The 24,674-nt window shown below is 47.0% G+C and overlaps 1 long non-coding RNA gene across 1 annotated transcript; it reads right to left on the bottom strand.

Annotated features, from left to right (window-relative positions):
• Positions 1-14,770: 14,770 nt before the first annotated feature.
• Positions 14,771-20,144, bottom strand: LOC124994845 (uncharacterized). The gene is made up of 3 exons (XR_007110564.1): positions 19,999-20,144; positions 16,500-16,640; positions 14,771-15,431 (listed from the first exon to the last, which is right to left on the bottom strand). It is a non-coding gene; the product is annotated as an uncharacterized LOC124994845 (long non-coding RNA).
• Between the last annotated feature and the right edge of the window lie 4,530 nt (positions 20,145-24,674).

Below are 24,674 nucleotides of genomic sequence, written 5' to 3'. Positions count from 1 at the left end.
CTCTTTAGACACTTTGCACAACACCGGATGCTCACCAAGAGCCTAGAAGGTACTGTGGGGAAGTACTGAGACAGAAGGGCACCTCACCAGCGTCACAGCCGATCAGGACAGCTCAGAAGTGCAAATCTAGGTTGGTTGGGCTCCTTCTGCTGCACTGGGCAATGCCGTTTGTAAGTGGGAACCCATTCTGTGTGACAGAGGACAACAGTCGCCCTCTGATGAAGCTCGATTCCATGTCCTTTTGCAGCATTTTAATAGATTCAACATGTTTGTTTTATTTATAAGATAGCAGTGGGATTGTTGATTCAATTTTCACTTGTAATATTCTGTGGGCCTGCTGCTCTTTTTAATTCTTTAATATCTTCCAAGTATTCCATTTGACCTGCTCTGTTTCCTGGGTGTGACATGGAAGATGCCATCCACAGTGAAGTACCTTAGACAGTTCTGGCTTCCTTTGTAGGTGCAGGTTATGGTTTACATGTGAAGGTGTCCCCCAGAAACTCACATGTGAGACGATGTAGGAAGGTTCAGAGGTGAAATGATTGGGTTAGGAGAACCTTAACCTAATCAGTGAATCAATCCCTGATGGGGATTGAGTGGTAACTGGAGGCAGGTGGGGTATGGCTGGAGGAGCTGGGAACTGGACGTGGCTTTGAGTATATATATTTGTATCTGGCAACTGGAGTCTCTCTCTCTGCTTCATGATCACCACGTGAGCTGCTTTCCTCTGCCACACTCTTCCACCATGATGCTCAACCTCACCTCAAGCTCCCAGGAATGGAGCCAGCCTCTGTGGACAAAGACCTCTGCAACCAAACCTTCCTGCAAACCAAAGCCTGCAAATAAACCTTCCCTCCTCTATAATTGTGCTGGTCAGATCATTTAGTCACAGCAGCAAAAAAGCTGACTAAGACAAGGCATAAACAAATAAGAGTACAGCAGCCCACCCCTCAGCAGGCTCCCTGCGTGCACACTTGATTGACAGCAGTCGCTGGACAAGGTCTGGACAAGGGCTGGCACTAAATAAGAAAGGGACAAAGTTCGTGAAGAAGTGCAGAGGAAGCGGGTGCTGGTCGTCTTCTGTGTCTGCTCCATAGATGGTTCTCACTCTTCTCCGGCATCCATTTAACCTTGTCAGTGACCAGCACCCAACAAAGGTAATGGGGAAAAGTAAAACCCACAGTTCTTCATGCAGACTCTAGAGACTGCCTTTGCCAACTCTAAAACCAAAGCTCAGGCCTCCGCGCAGATTGAAGAAACCTCCTTGCCCCTTACTACCAGGGTTTTTTTCATTTGCTTGTATCACCATGTTCCATTTCTGTTTTGTCTGAAAGGCAGATGAAATAGAATTACCTCCTACACTCACACTGCTATGACATTAAGTTTCATCTCCCTCCATTACGATGGGCAAGTTGCTCGCAACACTGGAATTTGCTTTTTGCTTCTGAAGTTCTAGCTGCCGCGGCTGCCGCTGGAACAGTCCGTCGCGTTTGGCAGCGTGTTCCAGCGACACCCGTGGCATTTGTGTATTATTTACCTTTCGGAAAAGCCATTTTCCAAGAACAGAAAGAAAACGGGAGTACAGTCTCCCAACAGCACACATTTTCTCTGCTCTCTCCTTGGCTCTGAAAGAGGAACGTGAGACAGAACTTGAGGCTGTAATTAACGCAGCTCTTCATAAGATAAGAGCTTCTTTTATCTACAGAAAAATGGCTGCACTCATCTCCACGGGACCAGAATGCTCCATGTAGCCTCTTCCCACGAGGAAATTCACCTTTTCTCTGCTGTATATTTATGACCGAGTCGTAGTATTGTTTTATGGGAAACCAAGGGTGAATAAACATGCATTGGTAATAACACTGTGTGTAGGGCTGAGTGTGAACACCTTAGACACTGTGTGCAGAGAAAGCGAGATTTAGGTCACACAGGGATTGTCACAGAGTATCGACTGTCTAGGAATGGATTTGCAAGCACAAACCACAATTGAACACAACTTAGATCCAGCACTTCGGGGACACACAGATTGGGAAAAGTACCTTCAACTGAGAGTGAGGACAAAGAGTTGTGGTTCCCTGCTGGGCCCTAAAGTTCTGTCCAGCAGGAGTGACACGCTTGGCCTTTCTCTCCTGATTAAGCATCTCCTTGTGGCTCACACTGCAGCTCAAGCCGTGCTTTCTGCGCGTGTGTTCACAGGTGTGTGTGAGTCATTGGTGTCCTACCTTAGTACGTGGATTTGCATACTATTTTACTTTGCAAGCAACCCATTACCCAAGAGGGAAAGAAGAGTGGAGGACCAGAAAATGACTGGAAGTCAGAGGTGACAGGCCAGCCAGGGTTCTGTGCTCAGCTTCCCTGGAAGACTGTGTGGCCCAGGCTGCACTGCTATTCTTTGGCCTTTGCATGGCCCTCGATTTCCATATCCATCAATCATGAGATACCCACGTTCTTCCTTCCCTGGGGGACACCTTGGGAAGGTGTGAAAGGGTCAGAGAGGCTGGTCATTGGACACAAAGGCCACACTGCTTTGTTTGTTTGGTTAAAAAATTCCGTAGTGTCTTTGTAAAATAAAAACGATGGGAAGTTTCGGCAACGGAGCACAGCGACAATTAAACCTAAGAGAAGAGTTGTTTGGCGCACTTCAGAAAGACAGGAGACCCGGACAGAGTGGCGGCCTCGCTTCTAAAGTTGTCCAGTGTGAACCTCCCTGTGCGTGTGCATGCGAGACACGCACACACACGCTCACACACACCCCTGCAGGACTCCCTGATGGGAAGGAGTCCTTCTCAAGGTTTGCAAAGACACTCTCGAGCTCAGAACCTCCTAGAGAGCAGCCCTTCTGGAAGGACTGGGGTGGGCTCTGAGTCAGCAGCCCTGATTCATTGGCTGCCTTTGAACCATAGAGGAGAACTCGGAGGGTGACCCACTCAGGTGGAGTATTACAAAGCAGTGAAAATGGATGACAGCTTCATACACGGTATAGATGAATCTTAATAGCATAATATTGAATGGAAAATGGAGTTCCAGCCAGGCATGGTGGCACACACCTAAAATCCCAGAGACTGGGGCAGGAGGATCGCAAGCCCAAGACCAGTCTAGGCAACTTAGTGAGCTCATGTCTCAAATAAATAAATAAATAATAAAAGAACTGGAAGTGTAGCTCAGTGGGTTCAATCCCCAGTACCAGAAAAATTAAAAATAAAGAGGAAGTTCTGCAGATTGCTTATAGCATAAAAGCCCCGCTAAAGTGAAAAAAATAACTAAAAACTTCAGTGAGTCGGTATACACATGCATAGATGATACGACTACATAAACGCTCCTAAGAACGCGGTCACATCAGGTGCATGAAGGCGGGAGGCCGCAGGGGAGCAACACTGAGGTAGGTGGCCATCATTTTCACAGATGCTCATCTGTGGCACCTACTGGGCTCTTGCATGTTAGTGATCAAATAGACGGAAGGCCCACAGGCAGGGACTGCCCAGGTGTGGGAAGAGGGGACACAGCCCTGTGCGAAGGCTGCAGCTCGCATAGAAGCGCAGCAGGATGCTCGCTGGGTGCAGAGTAAGTAACAAAGACAGAACTCCCCGAAGGGAGCCTGCCCAGGGCCCGGCTCGGCCCCTGCTGACGGGCTCCCTTCTGTCATCCATCCCGACTTCTCGGGGATCCACCTCCCTCTGGCTCGAATCCCAAACTGCGACTCTTTTTGTTTCTCTCTCCCTCCCCCGTAGGACCACTCCCTTGAAGGGCACGTCCACTCCTAGGCTTCTAACTGCCTTTCTTTTTCTTTCCCTGCCCCGCCAACCCGTTCTGGGGATGGAGCCCAGAGTCCCCCCACCACTGAGCTACACCCCCAGCCCTTTTTATTTTGAGGCAGGGTCTCACTAAATCGCCCAGGCTGGCCTTGAACTTGGGAACCAACACTGGTCTCCCAGCAGTGAGTGGCCCAAATGCTCCCAGGTGGCTCCTACTGGAGTCAGTCGTCAGGTGACCATGAGCAAGGCACTAAGGCCCCTGGACGTTAATCCTCTCAGCTCTGAAAAGAGGGTGAGTGACATGATTTCTGAGTTTCTTACTCTTTCCAAATTCCTATGGATCTGAGAGTGACTGGCTTTTCTCGATACCAGCTGTTCGTCCAGGACACCACCACCACGGGGGTCTGCCTTCACCGTGTGCTTATTCCCAGCCTGATACCCATCGGCCTCATTTCCTTTCCAATGTCTTTCACTTGTCCCCCACGCCACGTGTTCGCCTGGTTTGCCTGAGTCCCGGACCTAATGGGTTTAGACCTGGATCACTTTAAAGATGTCCACGTCCTGCCCTCTCCTCTTTTCAAATCATCCATGGTAATATTTTATAAAAATTATGTCAGACCAACTTAAGAATGCACATGATTCAGTGTCCCCAACAGGGTCGAGGCCCTGGGTGACCTCACATGACCCATCTGCCCAACTCCTCTGCTGCTGCTGCCCGGCAGCGACCCTGGCACCGTCAGTACCCTGCGATGCACACACGTGTTCCTGCTCCTAAGCTTGTACTCAGGACAACTTTTCAAAACAAAATCTCTCTCTTTTCTCAACGCATGGCACCCATTCTCCAACTCAAGTCCCACATAGTGACAGCGTTCTCCAGCACCTGAACTCTTTCTCTCTCTTCCCATCCAAATGCGATATCAGTTCAAACTTGGTTATAGACAAATGATTGTTGCCCTTTAATTTTTCAAGGTATTGGGATTTTTTTCAACAATGTTTTAAGGACTTACGATTTCCTAAAGGTAGAAAATATATCTCAGATCTTTCTTATGGTCCTTGTAAAATTGATTCAATAAAAATTCGTCTCTAAAACTAAAAGTGTGTACATCCTTAAAAAAAAATCAATATCTATGGGGATGTGCTCAACGTGAACTTCACTGAGCACTTACTTATATGTCGCACTGAGATGGAAGGGGACTTTGCAAAGGGAACACACAGTCCTCCTCCCCACGGAACTCAGAGTCTACTGAACTTGGAGTAAAGCATTCCACTGCGTTCACATTCAGCTCTGTGACATAGTCCTAGAGATACAGATCCCGTATGTCTAGTGCCTTTAATATTCCTCACTGGATGCTCACAGGTACAGTGTCCCCATCTCACCTAATCTGTGATTTAACTTTCCATGACTTCAGTTACCCGTGGTTAATCATGATCTGAAAATATTACATGGAAATTTCCAGAAACGAGTAAGTCATCATTTTTAAATCACATGCCACTCTGAGTAGCAAGATGCAATCTTGTGCCATCTTGCTCCATTCTGCCCAGGATATGAATTATCCCTTCATCCAGTGTATCCACACTATATATACTACCCGCCCAGTGTGGTTATTAGGTAGACTGATGGTATCTTAGTGCCTGTGTTAAGTACTACTTATTCTACTTAACCCTGGCCCTCAAGTTCAAGAATGGAGATGCTGGCAATTTGGATGAATCAAAGAGAACCTGTAAAGTGCTTCCTTTAAATGAATGTTTTGGACTTAATAAGGAAAGAAAAAAATGGTAGACTGAGTTTCTAAGATCTATTGTAAAAATAAATCTATCTGTGAAATTGTGAAGAAGGAAAAAGAAATAGGTGCTAGTTTTGCTATCACACCTCAAATTGCAAAAGTTATTTAGCCAGTAACATATTTACTGAGCCACAGTGTGTGCCAAGGGCTTAGTTAAATTGGTAAAGGCACTGACCTATTGTAGGGTTCAGCGCTGCCCTCAGGTTCAGGCATCTGTGGGGGTCTCTGAGTGTGGCCCCCACAGATAAAGACAGACTGCTGAGCTCACCTCAGATTCATCCCATTTATTACTGATCTTCACCCTTCTTCCCAATAGAGTTCTGCCAGTTTTTGCTTTGTAGAATTTAAAGTTATGTTACTAGCCACAGTTAAATTCAAACTTGTTATATCACCATGGAATTATTTCTTTATCCTTTAATTCTTAATGGTACTTCATTTCTTAAGGAATGTTTTACTTGAAAATTATATGGAACCTGCAGATTTCTTTTGTTTAAATTTTGCCTATTTCACTTTCCTTTTTTTTTTTTTTTTTCCACTTCAAATTACCTAAGCTCTGATATTTTAGATATGCCTCTTTAGGGAATAGAAAGGTGATCTCTCTTTTTCTAAATCCAGTTGAGAATCTATCTTTTAACTGAAGCACTTAGTCCATTTACATACATTAAGATTTTTAATATACGTAGAGTTATTTCTCTTGTCTTCTTTAGGGTCTTTTCTTTGCCTTTCCCCTCCCCCTCACTGAATTTTTTAAAAAGTTGTTCTAGCACCTTTGGATCAGTCAGGATTTTTTCTGACCCACCTCCCTCAATGTTTTGGACAGTGCGTACCCTGTAACTATTCTCTTAATGCTTATCCTCAAACTTTAAACTTGAACTACAGCTAATAACTGCTCTATGTTCCAAACACTGAGAACCCGAGATTCCTTTCACTTTGCTCATTCCTCCTTCATTTTATATCTAATTATTATTCAAATTTTCATTCTTTCTCTCTTTCAACCCCAAATGCGACATAGGAGTTTAGTGATTGTTTTAATCAGATTTTTTGCTGCTGTGACCACCAAAAAACAAAAACAAAAAAAATCTGACAAGAACAATTAAAGAAGGACAAGTTTACTTGGGGCTCGTGGTTTCAGAGGTCTCAGTCCGTAGTTGGCTGACTCTCTTGCCAGGGCCAGAGGGGAAGCAGCACATCATGGCAGAAGACTGTGGTGGAAGAAGCGGCTCAGGACATAATGATCAGAAAGGAGGGAGGGAGAGAGAGAGAGAAAGAGATAGCACTCTGCTCACCATGACAAAATATAAACCCCAAAGGCATGCCACCAAAGACCCACCTCCTCCAGCCATACCCTACCACTTAGTTAATCCCTATCAGGGGATTAATTCCCTGATTGGGTCAAGACTCTCATAACCCAACCATTTCGCCTCTAAACTTTCTTGCCTTATCTCACACATGAGCCTTTGGGAGATACCTCATATCTAAACCATAACCATGACTTATTCAATAACATTTATTGAGTCACATTGTCTTGATCTGTTTTATGGCTGCTATAACAGAGTACCTGACACTGGGTAGTTTATAATGAACAGAAACTTATTTCTCACAGTTCTGGAGACTGGCAAATCCAAGATCAAGGGACCAGCGGGTTAGGGCCTGGTCTGTTTCCAAGATGGTGCCTGCAGTGCTGCCTATTCTAGAGAGCAGAAAGAACTAACTTTCTCCTGCAAGCCCAACTTAGAGAGGCATTTATCTGTTTCTAAGGCAGAGTGCTCATGACTCAAACATCTCCCCCAAGGTCACACCTCCCAATACTTTATGCAGGATTAAGTTTTCACATAAAATGTGGAGGGATAGAGCATTCAATCTATACTATACATATTTAACAATTACTTTGTTCATCATTCTTTCTTGCACCTGAATATGAATGATAATTTTTTCTCTTCCTGAATTACAACCTTTAGAAATTCTGTTATTAAGAGTTGACTGCATCTGCAACCCCACGGTGTGAGGTGTTGAATGTCCGGAGTTTTCCCATTCATTAATTCTCTCTTTAACTGTAAATACTATTTAATCAAATGGGTTATACAAAGAATATTTTGTATTTCTTAAAGTTCTGTCATGTTCATGTCTTGTTTCAAATTTTCCTGTTTCCATCCCTAAGTATCCTATTCTTTTCTTGGGATTTAGAGTAAGTATTTTATGTCTTTAAGTGCTTGTGCTATGGTCTTAGGTCAGCACTCCCACTATGTGAAGTTATTGGGACTTAGATGTGCTGGTTTTCTTCTGAAGATTTCTGCTCATGGTCAATTTCCTCCTTCCCACATGTTTTCCAGTTTTTGACTGAACTCATCTTCAGCAAGTCTTTCTCAGGGGGATTCATATGAATTATGTTGAAGATCAGGGTCAGGGTCAAATATGCTTCTGTAGGACAAACCTAGATTATTGCTGGCTTTGTTGGATATTATATCCAAGGTGAAATATTCCTAACTACTCCTAACTACTTGGATTTACAGTGTAAATCCAAACCCAAACCTACCTGTGGCTTTTCTCCCTCCAGCCAAGGCCCCGCCAAGACAGGCAAGCTTCCTTATAATCTTCTGTGGGTGAATTTTTTCCTTTTATGGAGTTGAATACTTTACCAACCCAGGTCTCCTTCTCAGAACTGAAGGCCTGATTTCCTGTATCCATGTGAGTTTTCATAGGTAATATTAAGATCAGGAAACTCCTCTCCAGTTTACGAGGGTGTCTGTTCATGCCTATCTTTTTAGCTTTTCTTCCCTCTTAATTTTTAGGTTCTTGAGGATTTACTTCCTTTATGTAAGCTCAGCTACACATTCAGCCATTTTCAGAAGAATCTTCAGGCTTTCTCGTCTATGCTACAATCTGAAATCCAAGCCTGCTGTTTTAGACTTGGCTCCTCCCTCTCTGCCAGTCCCTTTGGACTTAACATTTGGGGGATACCTTCCTTCCTGAGGCAACCTCACCTGGGACGCAGACTGTGCATCCCTTTCCTTCCATTCCCATCCGGCCCCAACTCTCCCGGGACCTGGCAGGGCCATACCTCGCCCGGAGGGGAACTTTGACCAACGGTGGCCCCCACCTCATGCCTTTCCAATAACCTCTCGACTTCAGGTGCATCCTCAATTGTCTCTGGAATGGCCTTCCTAAAACCCATATCTGATTACATCATCCCCTATATCAAAATTTCTGCACCAAAATGAAAAATCCTCTACTAAAAGAAGGGAGTCAGCTAGGACATTAAAAAAAGTTAATGTCATGAAAGTCATAGAAAGGCTGTACAGGTGTTCTACGTTAACATAGTGAAGGCGTGTGACCATTAAAGCAGCACTCTATCTTGGACTGGATCCCGTCCCGAAAGAGGAAAACGCTCTCAAAGATGTCATTGCTTCAACTGACAAAATTGGCATATGGATTTCAGGGTGGATAAAAGTATTTTATTAGGGTTAAATTTATTAAAGTTGATAACTGTTCTGTGGTTGTAAAATGAATAGCTCTACTTTAGGAGAAACAGAGATATGTAGGAGAAGGGGATCACGGTGATGTATTCAATTTACTTTCAAAAGGTACAGAAATAATATAAATATGCACACACGTGCACGTGGTATGAATGCATCCATAATGAAAAGAGAGAAAATGGTGAATGAAACGGAAATGAGATAAAATACGAACCATAGGAAAGTAAAGGGTTTAGGGCTGTTCCTTATGCTGTCCATATTCACAACTTTTCTGATCATTTGAAATTATTTACAAGTAGAAGTAAATAAAATAAAATAAAATAAACCTCCATTGCTTCTCCACTGCCTGCAGACCTTTCCAGACCCAGCTCCCTGCTGGCTGAGGCTGCTGCCTTTTCTCCTCCCACATCCCAGGGAGCAGCCCAGGGCTTCCCGCTCCCCCAAGCAGAGCAGGACTCCTGGTCTCTGCACCCACAGGTTCTGATGCCTGGAATATTCTCTGGCGTCTTTACAGCTCTGAAAATCCTCGTTTCCTCAAGGCCCAGCTCAAAGCGATCTCTTCCATGAAATTCTCTGACAAATCTTTTAAAGAAAGTCTTTAATGAAAATGAAGATGCTCAGAAAGCTAAAGAAAGAGAGAAACGATATGCCTGGTTTAAATTAGGAAAGTAAGTGTTTGAAAGAGTTGGCCACGTCATCCTGTAACTTCTTTTCAGCTTTCTTGTATATGGTTTAGCAGTTAAACCTGGAACTTGCATTTGAATCTTCCCACCGTGTTACATATATGTTACCATATGTTATGTTAAAACAACACTTTGCATATCCTATAAGACATCATGCCACGTCATCACTACTTCTTCTGGTATCTGTTCCGCCAGGCACCATGTGGAAAGGGAGCTACCTCAGTCATCTTTATGTCCCCTCTGATTCTTAGCATGATGCCTACCGTGAAGCAGACTCCTAATCAATGGAATGATCATGGTATAAAAGAAACTTATTACCAAATTTAATTTTAGCATGCATAAACACACAAATCCCCAGTTCAACATTACTATGGTGCTAGCAAACAAATGGCAAATGCTTAGCAAAAATATTTTCACTGGACCTGCTCTTCCCACGGGCAATCTAATAAATAGAATCCACTTTTCTCCAGTTCTCATCAGGCAATATGACGTGTGCTGCATGGGTGAACAAACAGCTACAGGCCTATACAGACCGAAACCTCTTAACAACAAATTTACATAGAGCCAAATCTAGTTAGGGTCAAAATTTGAAAATCCCACCAGGCGCAAAGCAATTTGTAAGTAACAAAATTCCATTTCAAATCTATTTTTGTCTCTGGTTTCTTCAACTATGTTTTAAACATACTTCGGTCGGTAGGTAAATCAATCTTTGAACAGACATCAATATCTGTGTAGTTTAGGTGAAGCTACATTTGTCAGATAAATGTGTGTATTTATCTGCCTCTTTAGAAAATAAGTAATTTTATACTTTGAATTCGTTGAGAACACATATATTGGTGGATACTTAAATAAGTGCCATTGATGTACTAGGTTTTCTAGAGAATAAAGAACTTTTTCTAGTATTAAAATGAAAAATCAAAGTAAATTTGTATTTTTATGGCCAATGGGTCTTTGAAAATGACACACACAACTTTCTCAAATATAATTTAAATCTTAGGTAAGAACACCTTGGTATATCAGTTGTTTCCTAAAAGTTTAATATTTTAAAAAATTTATTGATTCATTACAGTGATACATACCAGTGGGATTCATTATGACATAGTCATACATGCATATTACACTAAAATCTTAATATTGAAGAGGTGGGATAAGATGTTTTCTTTCTTCATTTAAGGATGGAGTTAAGTAGTGAGTAATAATTTCACTTTTATAACAAAGCTGTAATGTTTTGAATATTATTGTGTTTTAGCACAACACGAAGCCTACAGATCCTGACATTAACTCACCCATCTCTTCCCACACTTCACAAGTACAAAGTGAAGTTCATTCCCCTGGATCTTAATACTCTGCTTCATGTTTTGATGGGCAGCATTTGAGACTTTTTAGTGTAGGCAGTTCGTTTCACAATTTAAAAATTTGGGATGTGCTGCAGAGTTCCTGGATTACAGAATTTAATGATCCTTTCTGATAAGAGATCTTTGGGTCTACATCAGGTGCTGATGAGGACATGCCACTGACTCTAAAGGTTGACAAGATGCATTTGGGGATCCGGAGTAAACCCCACTCCCTCGGTTCCCATAATTAGCCACACCATGCTTCTCTCTCCTCGCTTCACTTCATCTTTGCCCTAAATGTCACACATGAGTCTGAGAGTTAGAGATGTCTTACCTGGAAAAGAAAAGAATTATGGTGGACCTAACCATTGTGGGCAAATGGAAGAACCTGTGGATGGAGCTCATCAGGGTGATGGCCCAGCTACAGGTGAAGACTCTCCAACATTCGCAGCTATTGCCCAGCAGGTGGGGTCTTGGGAGAAGCTGACACCCCTCAGGGGACATGGTCAAGGGGCAGAGGTGACCACCTTGCCAAGGTCCCATGCTGGAGCAGGCAACGCTATAGCAAGTCAGATCTAGGATTCCGTAATTCTGTAACGTCAGAATATGATGCTGACAATAGGATTGTCATTCTCAATACTGAGTCTCGCCTGACACTTTGTCAGTAGAGGTTAAAGTGCCTGGAAATATTCACTGTGCCAAGCGTCAGTTGCCTGGTCTGGGGAATAGTGGATTTGATGATTGAATCTCTGGTTCTCTATCCACTGCCAGTCAGATTCTGCCTTCAAAAGGAGCGGGTTACTCGGTTCTTACCTTCCGCACCATCTTTGGTTCACGTGGGAGAAACTGAATTAGTGCACGACATTTTTCAACGACTCTTTTAACTGTGGCCTTCATTTCATTTTCAGATTTGCTTTTTGTCATTCTGATTGCTTTTATCAGTGGGGAAAATGTCACATCACTGAAATCACAAATAACCTCCCAGATAGTTGATGTTCATCAATGCAGACAGAAGCTCTAGTTGCATTCTGTTGGGACTAAATCAAACCCGGCTACAAACCTGCAGCTCGCACAAGGTTTTGCCATTAAGATTCTGAGGGTGTGCAGCAACCAGAGTTCTTGGGTTGCAGGACTCAGTGGCTACATCTGATATAAGAGTCTCTGATCTTTATCAAGGGACTGATGAGGACAGGCTGTCAACTCAAAAAGGTTGGAAAGTAGCATTTATCATTTGCAGATTCCTGGGACCAGCCTCCGCCAGGCTGCTGGGGTAGAGAGACAGAGACTCCAGGTGGCCGACAGGGCTCTCTGGAATGGACTGGTTAATGTCCACCCTCTGCGGTTCTGAGCACCTGACTGAGGAGCCTCCTCTCCGTGGGGGTCTCGACACCTGAGTCTGAGACTGTCAATACTCGGGCAGGCATTGAAACCAAAGCCTCTGAGACCAGCACCAGGCTTAGCCCTGCAAGGGCCGGAACTGCCATGCCTGGTTCAAGAACTTTCCAAGCGGTGGCTGCACAGGATCGGTGGTAGGAATACCCCACCCCAGGTTCAGGGAGCCAAGGGCTCCCACGGCAGCCCCTCCCAGGCCTGGGGTTTGCCTTGTCATCAGTCCATGCCCAGAGGGGAGGCTGCTCAGCCGCTGGCCCTCCCCGAGTAGCCCTCTGCTCCTTGCATGTCCCGCAGCGATCACAGTTCACTAAGCAAACTTGCTCTTACCTTCAGCCTGCTCTGAATGGGGCCTTCGTCTCCTTCCTCCAAACAAAACCCGGCTTTCCCCGGAGGACACTGCTTCTCCTGGGAACCTCTCAAGAGGTGGTGGCCGACTGTCCCGGGTGGAGGGGTGTGCTGTGGCCACTGCCGCCCCGCCCCGGCTCTGCTGTGCTCTTGCCCGCCATCCTCTGGGCCAGTGTCCAGAGGCATGGCACGAGTTCCTCTCCCTCCTTAGTCACGTCTTGAGACCTCCCTTAGTCCTGGAGCTCCTCTCACCCCAGGCCAGGCCACCCAGAGGTGGCCTAGGTGACGGTTGGTCTTCAGGTCTCCTCTCCAGTCCAAACATCTGTCTTGGGGTCACCTCTGGGCCTTGTCATCATCTGCACCCGCGCTACAGACAAAATCAGGGAGTCTACCCTGCTTTTCTTGGACCCCAGCTGCCTCTGCTTTCCTTGTCCTCTCACTGTGACCATCCTGTGTGTGAATTTGGGTTTCCTGTCCCAGGACCACCCTCCCCTCTCTACCAACCCTCTGCCTTCTCCTTGTATCCTTTCCTTTCTTTTCCGCCCAGCTGAACTTGCCATGGAAAACGTTTTGTGTGCTGTCCCTCCCACCACAGGGCCTTTGCACATGACATTTTTTCAGCCAGGGAGGGTTTTGTCACTGCTTTGCTAGTTCGTCCTATGCACCATTTGGATCTGTGCTGCAGCAGAGCGTTCTGCATTGAGGCCGATGCTGCTGTATCCAGGCACTGTCTACGCGAAGTTAGTGAGCCCGGGACCGTGGCTGCTGTGCCTGAGAAACTGAATGTTTAATTTTATTCAGTTTTGATTAATCTCAATAATCTACCCACTTAGTGACTGCCTTTATTTTTTTTTTTAACGCAAGCGGGGCTCCTTAGGGCAGCTTCCTAGCTCCCCATCTGAGTTCAGGGTCCTCCATCCTGTGCCACCATGGCCCTTACTCTCACCTCCGCAGCTCCTTTCTTGGATCACAATGACACATCCAGGGTGTGGTTATCTGGCTTTTTCCTGTTTGCTCACCATTGTGTTCCCAGCATCTAGTATAACTCCTGATGTACCAGAAACATTTTTAAATGAATGATTGGGTGAATGAATATTCTGAGAGGAAGAAAGATTAAAATTAAATTACAGATTAAAATTGCCACCAATAATCTCCAGGGGACAATACTCAGGGACCAAAGGAAGGTGAGCATGCTGCTGGAGTCCGGGCACCACTCAAGAGCCAGCTGGGCAGCCTTCCTCCCAGGCCAGCGGGTGGAAGCACGCTGACCCCCACACGGGCTGCAGGGGTGCTCCTGTCCTCAGCTGCAGGTGCCACCTGGTCACCGATTCTCTCAGGTTACCATTCGTCAGAACCCACGCGTCAAAGCACCATCTTCTAGTGCAACCACCAGACTGACAATTTATTCTGATAGGCTTTGGCTGCTACTGATTTTTTAGAACTTTAAAAATACTGGGATAATATGCTTGAAAGTAAAACACATTATTTCAACACCTGATTTACTCAATTGAACATATGGCTTATATCTTAAATGTGTTTTTAAAAGATTATGTATTCTTAAATTGATAGAATTATAATTTCCCCTATTTAAGGGTTACATAATTGAATGTAGGCATGTAATTTTTGTGGAAACAGATGCAATATGATCTAGAATATCCTAAAATATTTTTTACTGCATCTTCTACGGATAGTTCCCTCTGGGGGACAAAAAAACATAACCTCAAGGAGGTCCTTCCACATCAAACAACTCAACTTTTCCAGTAACAAGTCTGAGAATTTCTTTCCAACGTCAACAATTTTTGAGGACTCACCATTTTATAGCAATTGTGATTTTTAGCATTCATTTACAAGATATAATAGGAAAGACTTCTATAAACCAGTAATGCTATGAAATGAATAGTTTATTAATCCCCATAGTACTTACATGTACTTAAAGAGTTAGAGGACAAATATATAAATCATATCATTTAACATAAACAATGTTTGTAGTAGGAACATGTTGTTCCCCCAAACTCCACCTTGCTCCTCTGATCATTTGCTATGTATTTGGTAGTTCAGTCTCTGAAATAAGGATCCAATGTTTAGAGTAGAAAATGGAGTCACTGAACGGGGACAGGCTTAGCCAAAATGCATACTAATAACAATGTGGACACACACACACTTAACTGGAGAATCATAAAACTTGGAAATATTCCAAGAGTTTTTCTGGGTCATTTCCTACAATGCGATAGAGTTGTATGTACATCCTTCACAACAGAAAGAACTGGGTGATTTTGGTGTATTCTGCAATATTATATATATATTTTTTAAAAGAGTTCTCTTTCTAGTTGTGACTTGACCATTTCCAGGGAGACACTCAACCTCCTACCCTTGGCATCTCTGGCTCCACTACCTGTTGGAAAGCACACACCTGTAGCTGGGGTCTCAGGTCCAACTGAGCAGCCCAGCAGGTCACTTCCTAGACAGCAGGCCTCCCCCGGCTCCGAGTCAGGGATGACACATTCCTTCCACTTTGTTCATGCTGGTGGTTTATGTGAGTCTGGTTTTCGCGTACAATTGTCATCGATCGTAGAACTTGGTGCTCGCCCTCCCTGGTTGCCATGAGCACCACAGCGGTGATTCATGAGAACGTAATCCTGGGAGCTTCCCTGCTTCAGAGGCTGCCTTGGTTCTGTAAAGCATTTTTAATAGAAATGCACGTTGCCCTCGTATTTCAAGACATGCCTACACCACGACAAAAATGCAAACTTCCTTTGGACAGTCCTCATTAGATCTCTGCTGTTAAACGTGGCTCCATCTGTACTTAATTCTCCTACATCTTCAAGTCTTATTTGTAGAGCTTCTGATTTTGAAAGGCATCTTAAATGAGTCATACGAAAACAGCTGCTGCTCTCGGACCAGGTTTATTTAGATTGTGCTGACTCTGAACTTCTGAATCGTATGTTCACCTCCTTATTAATCATGTAAACTCATGACCCTCTGCTCCCTAAGCCAAGTTCCTTCCTTCTCATAGCCCTCTACAAATGAGTCTATTTTTGCTTGTTTCCCAAAAGGAAAGCACCCAGCTTTAAAGACGAGTGCTTTGTGGATGGACTTCTTGACCTCCTCCAAGACACACCTGCAATTTGACCAGTAGCCACCTGCCCAGACAGCAGCTGCATGTCTACTTTAATTTCTATACAGCCAGGCTGTATGGCACACCTCAGGGAGAGTTCTGAGCTACCCCGACTTCTTATATTGATAATGCAGATTCCCCTGTCGATTCAACAATTAATGCTAATTTGTAACATACTGCAACTCATAAGAGACTATTAAGAATAGTATGGTATAATAGGTACTCAATAAATTTTTCTGGAAGAATGACTCAATCAACATCTTAGGGGAAGCCTAAGGCTCAGATCTTTTCTCTGTGACCGCTGCCTCCCAACTTTCTGCTACTTCCTCCCCAGTATCTCAATGACAAGTCAGCGAGTCCCAGGACTGGTTTTAACAACTTGGCTCACAGTGCCTGTGGTGAGGCAGCCCATCATGGTGACAGCATGTGGCAGAGGAAATTCTTACATCATGGTGGCCAGGAAGTGGGAGAGAGAGGAAGGGGACAGTGACCTAACTTCTTCCTACCCTGCCCCATTTTCCACTAGCACCTCGGGCTGGTGTTCAAGCCTTCAACACAGGGCCTTGGAGGAATCAAACTATAGCTATATTGTAAGTAAAAGTGCATTCGATACACTTAACTTACCCAATATCACAGCTCAGCAGTGCAATACAGACGGCAGGCTGCTTGCCCTCGGGGTCCTGTGGCTGAAGAGGAGCTGTGCTCCTCTGCCTCTGCCCAGCCGTGAGACAGTGTCCCACTGTGTTTCACCAGCTCAGGAAAAGACTGGAATTCAAAACAAGAAACATGGTGTCTACCGAATGCATAGCACTCTTGCACCATCATAAAGTTGAAAATCACAAGTTGAACAAGAGTTAGTCAGGGAACATTTTGTTTGTGTGTGTGTGTGTGTGTGTGTGTGTGTGTGTATTTATGCTGTCTTTAGTGAAAACCATGACACATCAAGTAATTCCCTCTCACTCTATGAAGAGCCATCTATGGATGCTTTCCAAAGAGCTATTGAAGCGCACACAAGAATTGACATTACACTCTGAGGGGAATAGTGGATTGAAAACATTATCAATGCTTTATAAAGTGGGGAAAACCCTGACCATATAACAGGAGTCCTGTGAGCAAGATCTTAGGCAGTGAACAAGCCATAACCCACATTCCGCAATCTGAACTGCTGGCATTTTGATATAGCTGGCCAACATTTTTTTCGCTTCATTTAACTTGTTAATTTAGTATTTTCTTAAGCTACATTTTTTCATTCAGTGGGCATAAAATGTTGGCATACCCTGAAATATTTTATACACTAATCAGTACTCTTAACCTCACATAAAGTTTATGCCTTTGGAAATGATTCAGTACCTTATGATTAATATATTAGATTGATATAGATACAAACATATACAAATGCACATATATTTCATCTTAAAATCCATTTAAGATTAAACTGAGCAAACTTCTATATACCAAGTATGTGTACAAGTTGCCACCAATGATCTGTTTCTGGGGACGTTAAATAAGCCAGATTCTGGTTTGGCCAAAGAACTCCACTAGTCCCTTGGAGTTTTCTGCGACTCAGGTGTAACTGAATGTAAAACCTTCTATCTAGAAGTTCAGGGCAATTAAAACTTGTAATAATTCTTTTTTTCCCTTGGATATACCTATATTGGTTGGTAACTAATGACTTGGCTTTTGGCCAGCGTAGGAAAAGGAATATTTCTTTCTCAGAAAACTCGTGATGACGGATGTCATTTTCCAGTTCTAAGATGCCAGTGGGAATTGACTCTGATTGTCATGAGCAATAAAGTTGTACAGATAAAACCCTGTTTAGTGGGAGAATAGTTTCCATTAGGAAATTCCTTCCAATAAAGAAAACTAGAAACTCCTTATTGTTCTCTTTGCCCTGGAGACGGAGTCATGGCTGGCCTTCATTCCAGGTCCTACCCCAGTGACCTCTCCCTTGTACCACCAACTTGCCAGAGTGGAGACAGGGGCCAGGGCCTGAGCCGTGGCAGCGACTCCGTGTGCCCGTAACGTCTCCAAGTCTCCTAGGCCACAGGGCAGCCGTGTGGCAGCTGGGAGGCCTGTCTCATTTCCTCGCTGTGGAGCGAGGCCTGGCTTTGGAGAACATTCTTTTTCAGGCCCTTCACAGAGCACAAGCCAGGACATGGGAAGGCCGGGAGCTGGTTTCTAGGAATTTGAAACTCTCAAAACATAGGCATCTTTGAACTTCCCTGACGCGGCCATCCCCAGCAGCCGCTGTGCCAAGAGGGCGCACACCAGGGTGAAGGGCGATGATGAGATTGTTAAGTTACACAGCCGCCCACACCACGCAAAGATCGTCTGAAAAAGAGTTGATAGGTGTCATTGTCCAGTGAAGCGTTTATTTTCTAAATGAAACTCAGTTAAGAAGCTGGGTGGGTGACATCACTCCCTGGGAAACGAACACCTCCTGCCCTGGGCCTGGACGGCCCAGCCCAGCGCTGGGCAGTGGTAACTGCGTGGTCCCTGTGCACGCACCTAACACGGACTCAGAGGCAGCTGCCGCCCGGCAGAGCCGAGGGCAGCTCACGCAGGCCTCACGGCCTGCTTGGCCTCTGCATCCAAGATGGCCTTGCCAACAGCGAGAACCTGGCACTGAAGCAACACCTGCCACAGCCCGGCTCGAGGCCAGACGTTCGCAGGCAAGGCCTGACGGCAGGCCGAGGAGGCAACCCCTTTTTTGGTGAGTGGACTGGGCTTAGTCCTGAGGCATGCACTTCGGAGGTGCTGGCCAAGAGCACCAGACCCCGAGGCCAACACGGCACCTTTGAAGGTGGTCGGCCCTCCCCCAGCAAAGGCGCTGGCTGGGAGAAGGAGGCAGAGTGACAACAGCGTTGTCCCACAGTGCAAGCCGAGGACAGGCTGTGGGTGGACACGCCACGCCCCAGGCAGCTGGCCAGAGCCTCTCACTTCACAGTGTGCACAGAGACATGGAGGCAGCGTGTGCACCTCCCTCCTGCCCCACACCTGGGGCTCTGAGACCCCTGAGCTGACAGAGCCTCGTGGAGGAAGGAACAGGAAGCCTGGTGGGGCAGAGGTGCCGCAGGCCCTCCCTTCTGTGGCTGGGCAAGGCGGACCGAGGCGTGCTTCTCCCCCGCGCCTGCAGGCCTGGTCCTTCCCGGGCTGGCCTCGGTTTTAAGGCAGTCTCCGTGTTTGAAACAGAGTTAGCACAGAGAAATTTAATGTGGCATCAGGAAGGATTCCGGACTTGATGTGACTTTTCAGAATAACAAAACGAGGCCGGATCAGCAAATAGCAGTCAGCTGAGATAAGCAGCCGTTCTGGGAGCAAATGACCTCGTGCCAGGAGAAGAAGACAAGCCAGGGGAGGCGGGCAGCCGATCCGCACGCCCCACTTGAGAGTTACGACTGGGGAGCCATGCTTTTCTTTTGCTTGGACCCCAGCTCTGCACACCGCAGCTCACAGGAGGGCAAGCGCCCGCGGCCCCCGGAGAAGGCAGTAAAAACAGGAGTGAAATCACACCCGCTCTGCTTGCCCCTCAGTGCTCTTGGGTCCCGGCCAGGCCCGCCCTTGGAGCCAGTCCTGACCTAATCCTGCTCTGTGTGGAAAGCCAGCGTGTTCAGATTCGATGGTAGGGGTTGCTCCTAAAGAGACTGCTAGCAACGTTTCTGTTGTTCCACTTGGAAAGCTTTACCAGCCTTGACTCTCGGGAAATCTGGAGGATGGAACTGAGCTGAGGTAGTGCTGTCGGACCCTTTCCAGGGATGCCTTCTGATCAGAGGCCCCTGGAGTGGACTCTTAAGTGGAGACTCTTGGTCTTGGTGTCTTACAAGAGCTGGACCCACAGAGAATGGGGATGCCGGGGCTCAGCCCGTGTTTCCTGCATGTCCTCCCACCTTTCCCCCTCTAACCCTTGGTGTGAACTTCATCCATTCAATGCCCAGTAACCACCCTCTCCAAGAACCGCGGTGCCTTGTCAGCAAATCCAGTGACTCACTGACCCTTCATAGAGCCACCCTGGCGACCCCCTCAGGTCAAGCTCTCTCCACTCCCAGCTTCCCCGGCCTCTCTGCCCTTGTTCTCCCCAGGCTTCTCCATCCTGTTCCCTTCACGGGCGGGAGTCCCTTCTCACCTGCTAAGTGGGAGTGTCTCCAGCCAGCAGCCCCTGGGAGGGCCTGGTGTCTGCTTCCCACTGTCCTCCACACCCACCACACCCAGACCTTCTCTCTCCTCCTGAGCCGCCACCTTGCTCCTCGTCCAGATTTCCTGCTGCACACCAGTCAGGTGCACGTCCAGGGCCAGCTGCGTCCCTCGTTCCTGTCACAGTGCCTGGCACAGAAGCACTAGCTGTGAGATGAACAGTAGCCCAGGGAACAAGGAGAGAAGGAAATCCCCTGTTGCTGCAGAAGCCCGTCTGTCCTTCTGCCTTTCTCCCTGACCCTGGTTCCTGGCCCCTCCTCGTCCTCCACGAGGAGGCAGTGAGGTCAGGAGGAGCCTCGCACAGCGCCTGAGAATGAGCTCCGCATGGCCCACCTAGAGAACAGCACTATTTTCTTACATCTCTCTCTTCTCTTTCCAGGATCTCATTTTCTTTCTTGGTCAAATAGAACCATAGTGATCAGCCTTGGCAGCGAGAGGTATTATTCATTCCTTCTTGTGGTTGGTTAGCACGAGCACTGGTGTGGGACGTAATTTATATCTCAGTTTTCACATGCCCTTTCCCAGAATCTTTAACCCCAAAACAACAGTGAAGGCAATAATCACAGCACCCGGAAGATGCCAGGCTCCGAGCTGTGCCCGGGACTTTAAGAGCACTGTCTTTCTGACTCTTCTCAGAAACACTGTCAGGCAGAAGCCACTCCACAGAGGGTCTGGGGAGGCCGACTCTCGGGCTCCAGGTGAGTGGAAACGTCCCTCCGATCACTTCACTACCCAGCCTCCAGTGTCTGCTGGGTCCAGTCAGAAAGGGTTTGAGTTGGTCCCCGGGTGCAAATTACTGAATGTCTGCGATACGCGGAGCCTGGCGGGAGACCAAAGTTCAAGGTCAGGTCCATGGTCTCAAGCTGCTGACGGCCTAGAAGAGGCTCAGGGAACAGTCTTTCCAGTGAAAGGGCTCCATTCACACAAAGCCACTCGGTCCTGTATGCCATGTCCCTGTCCTTGAAGAAGAGCCAGCTGCTAGAGTTTTGACTGTGCGGCATTTCAGATTTAGTTTCCCCTCCTCTTTGATCAGGCTCCTCTGTCTTTCTGAAGCTCATACTATACATATAATTTCCATTCAAATTCAAAATCTTTCCGATTATTGTAGTGAATGCAATGTTATTCAAGGATTTTTTTCCTGAAAGAGCACCTATCTGACATGCATTTTTAATTTTATGTGCAATATGCAAATGTCATCACTGTCGTTGTTAACCGCAGTGCAGGATTGCAATTAACTATGGAGCTGTGCATTTTAGTTATATGCTAATGCTAATGAGATTTTCATAAAGCAAGTCCAATTACCAGCCCTATTTTTTAACTGCAAGAGCTAGTGCAAAGCAAAGGTGTTGACTTCCTCTGGAATAAATTACCCTTTGTCCTTGGCTTCTTCATCATATTCAATCATCCTAAAAAGTAACTCCTGCTACTTTGAATATTTTAGGCTGCCTTGGTCTCCAGTGCAATATCAGTGGAGACCGTGGGCAAGATGTTTGAAACCAGAGTACACCGCACAGGCAGTGGGGAACGTCCTCCGAAGGTAAACTGCCCCGGCAGAGGAGCAGAGTTCCAAAAGATGCAGACAGTGAGTTAGCAAAAACAAACCCCAGGAGAGCACAGACACAGCAACCCGGACCCCGGAAGCGCAAGCTGTGGATGGTATTTAAGCTCAGATTGATGGTCAGAGGGGGCACTGCAGGGAACCTCCACTCCAGGAGGACGGCCAGCCTCTCTCTGCTCGAACAGCCGTCATGGGGGCCTCGGGTGGCCCAGCACTGAACCAGGCACCGAAGGCTCATGTGTGAAAAGTATGTGAAGGGAGAGAGAGACTTGGGGCCTGGGCTTATTTCTGTATTAGTTGATTCTCTTACAGGAGAGGAAGTGTGTGTGACTGACTTGGGTGATAAGAGTCGGTCAGTCCAGTGTCTGCCTCCAGGAGCTGACGGTCCCGTGGAAGTGACAGACACGGAAGGCGATTTTGTAATGAAGTGCGACACAGGTGGTGATGTGTTTTTAGAGGGAGGAGAGAGGGGACGGGGACAAGAAGCTCCACTGGAGACCAGGAGACTCCTGAGCTGACCTGAGGCCAGGGAAGGACGGGTGGGTGGTCAGGCCAGATTAGAGCTGCATAGAGGGAGCACAGAGGGCGGCAGCCAGCTGGGATGCAGACCAGGTGACCTGTCCAGTCGGAGGGAGACCCCAGGGTGAGGTAGAGAAGGGATGCCGGGGCTTCCCCAGAGCTGCTTCTTGGGCACCAAGGTGGGAGGCCGGCAGGGCTGGAAGTGAATCTCACACGCGCTCTCTGGGCTCTCAGCTGGACCTGGAGCTGAGGCGAGCGAGCCGGTGTCTTGTCGCATGCCTTTTCCCTTGGGAGGGTGTTCTCTGTGTCCCCACAAACAAGCAAACAACCAGGAAGGTACTCTTTACTTTTAACATTTTCTTTTAAAAAGCAGAAAGAAGATATGGGAGAGGGACTGAATGCTGGACAGGTGACGCGAGGCTCAGGGACCTTCCCCTGCGTCCGCTTCTAAAGCACCTGCAAGGTTGTAGCAGCCACCGCACCAGGGAGGACACGGGGAGGAGCAGGAGAGAGGGCTGCCACGCTCGGGCTGGGGCTGGGTGGGCGCCGGGCCTGCCTCTGCGTCTCTCCACCAGGATTTGGGGGAGGTCGAGGGGACATGGAATCTTCCAGAGGAACAGAGGTGGACTTCCACGGAGACGGGCGTGGACGGCCCACAGCAAGTCCTCGGTGGGAGAAGCCGGGAGCCCCTACCCCAGGCCCTCTGTTCTCACTGTGAAGCACTCAGTGAGTCACCTGCAGAGGGTGAAGGTGGGAATCCGGGACAGGAAGACATTTCAGCAAGGGGCCAGGAGGTTCGTCCAGACGCGGGGGCTGCTAAGGGCCCCCATGGCGGTGCTGGGGGTGGGGACCATATATCTTGGGGAGGAGCAGACGCAAGGGGACTTGAGCCCAAGCTCAGGTTCAGGAGCCTGAGGGAGGGAGATTATTCCCAGTTAACCAGGGGCTCCCTAAATGCTGTCACTTGCACGGGTGCAGCGTGGAGGTGACGGCAGTGATTGCCGCAGTCACAGGCCGAGGCACATGGGAACACAGGAAGCCGAGTGCGACCGAGAACCCATTTTCCTTTAGAGCCCTCAGAGGGTGTGTAGGCCTGCTAAACTTTGACTCCAGCTCAGTGACACTCATCTCAGACCTCAGACCTCCTGCCAGGACAGAGTAAATTTCTGTTGTTTAAGCAGCCAGTCTGTAGGATTCACTGCCATAGTTTTGAAGACCAGTACAGGCATTGCTGTGATGGAGGTAATGTCTGGAGCTGCTGTAGCTCTCTTGTAACCATGAGGGAATAAGCCCAAGGATAAAATCCAATATCCTGGAGCAAACAGATCAGAAAGTTATGTATGTAATTAGCCAATTATCATTTAACCTTTCTATGTGCCATGCAAGAGCATAGATGTCCTATTATTTCGGCTCTCATATTTGGGTATTCTGTTACTTATAGCCAACAGCATCCTGATTGATAAAGGTCTGTCTGTAGAATAGGAGGATCATGATTGAGAAGCCACAGTGAGGACCAAATGAGGGGCTTGACCCCCTGGCCAAGCCAGAGGAGAGCACAGCACGGCAGGACATGAGCAGACGCCATTCAAGGGGGGAGCCAAAGTCTAAGAAAGTGGTCTGGGGAAGTTGTAGGGAATGGGGCATTTGTTAATTACGCAAGGGACTTTTCAGAGGGCAGTAAAGGGGAAGAGTGGGAGGTGTTCTAAGAAGGATTAAGTGAATCAGCACAGAGCGCTGTTGTGATAAGGCTGTGGAGTACAGGCGGACTGGGGAACAGGGAAGGACTCAGGCTTTGGACAGTGACCAAAGAAAATAGGTATGAAGTTGCTAGTTCAAACAGCCCCAGGGCTGCCAAGAAACACTTCTACCCATGCCAGAGCTAAAGTGGTTTTTCAACTTTAATGTTCATAAGGTTCATCTGCAGAGTTTGTTAAACATGTTAAACATTCCCAGGCTCAGTCCTGACTCGGTAGAGCTCAGCGGGGTCCAGAAACCTGTACTTATAAAGAGCACCCCACGTGATCCAACCCAAGTTGATCTGGGACCGTGTCTGGAACAGTGGCTTTCAAATGTTTCTGACTAAAATATACAGTAAATAATAGACATTATGACGTAAGCCACATGTACACACCCCAGTGCACAGGGGTACACACCCCCCACAGGCACAAGTAGGTAAAATGATCCGGCTCAACACAAGGGACGTTTATTTTTTCATGCACACAAAGTCCAAGTTGACGTCCCCGGTCAGGTGACTCAGGAGTGGCACTCCTCCCAAGGATGGCTCAGCCACCGGCTGCTTCCTCCTGCCACTCTGAGATCTTGTGGCTTCCAGGCTGCCCTGCTGTCACCCAGCCTGTGAAAAGAACAAGGAGAGGAGACTGGGCTGGGGAGCGGCTCAGCGGGGGACTTGCCCGGCACGTGCGAGGCCCTGGGTCCCCGTCCCTGGTGCTGCAAAACGATAAATAAAAATAGAAATAAAAAGAGTAGAGGAGACGGCGCGGAAGGTTTAGGTGGCGGTTCTGGGTGTGCGT

Source organism: Sciurus carolinensis, chromosome 10, assembly GCF_902686445.1.
Source record: "Sciurus carolinensis chromosome 10, mSciCar1.2, whole genome shotgun sequence".
NCBI classification, from domain to species: Eukaryota; Metazoa; Chordata; class Mammalia; order Rodentia; family Sciuridae; genus Sciurus; species Sciurus carolinensis.
Note: the sequence above shows the minus strand (reverse complement) of the source record. Positions and strands in the feature narration are given on the sequence as shown.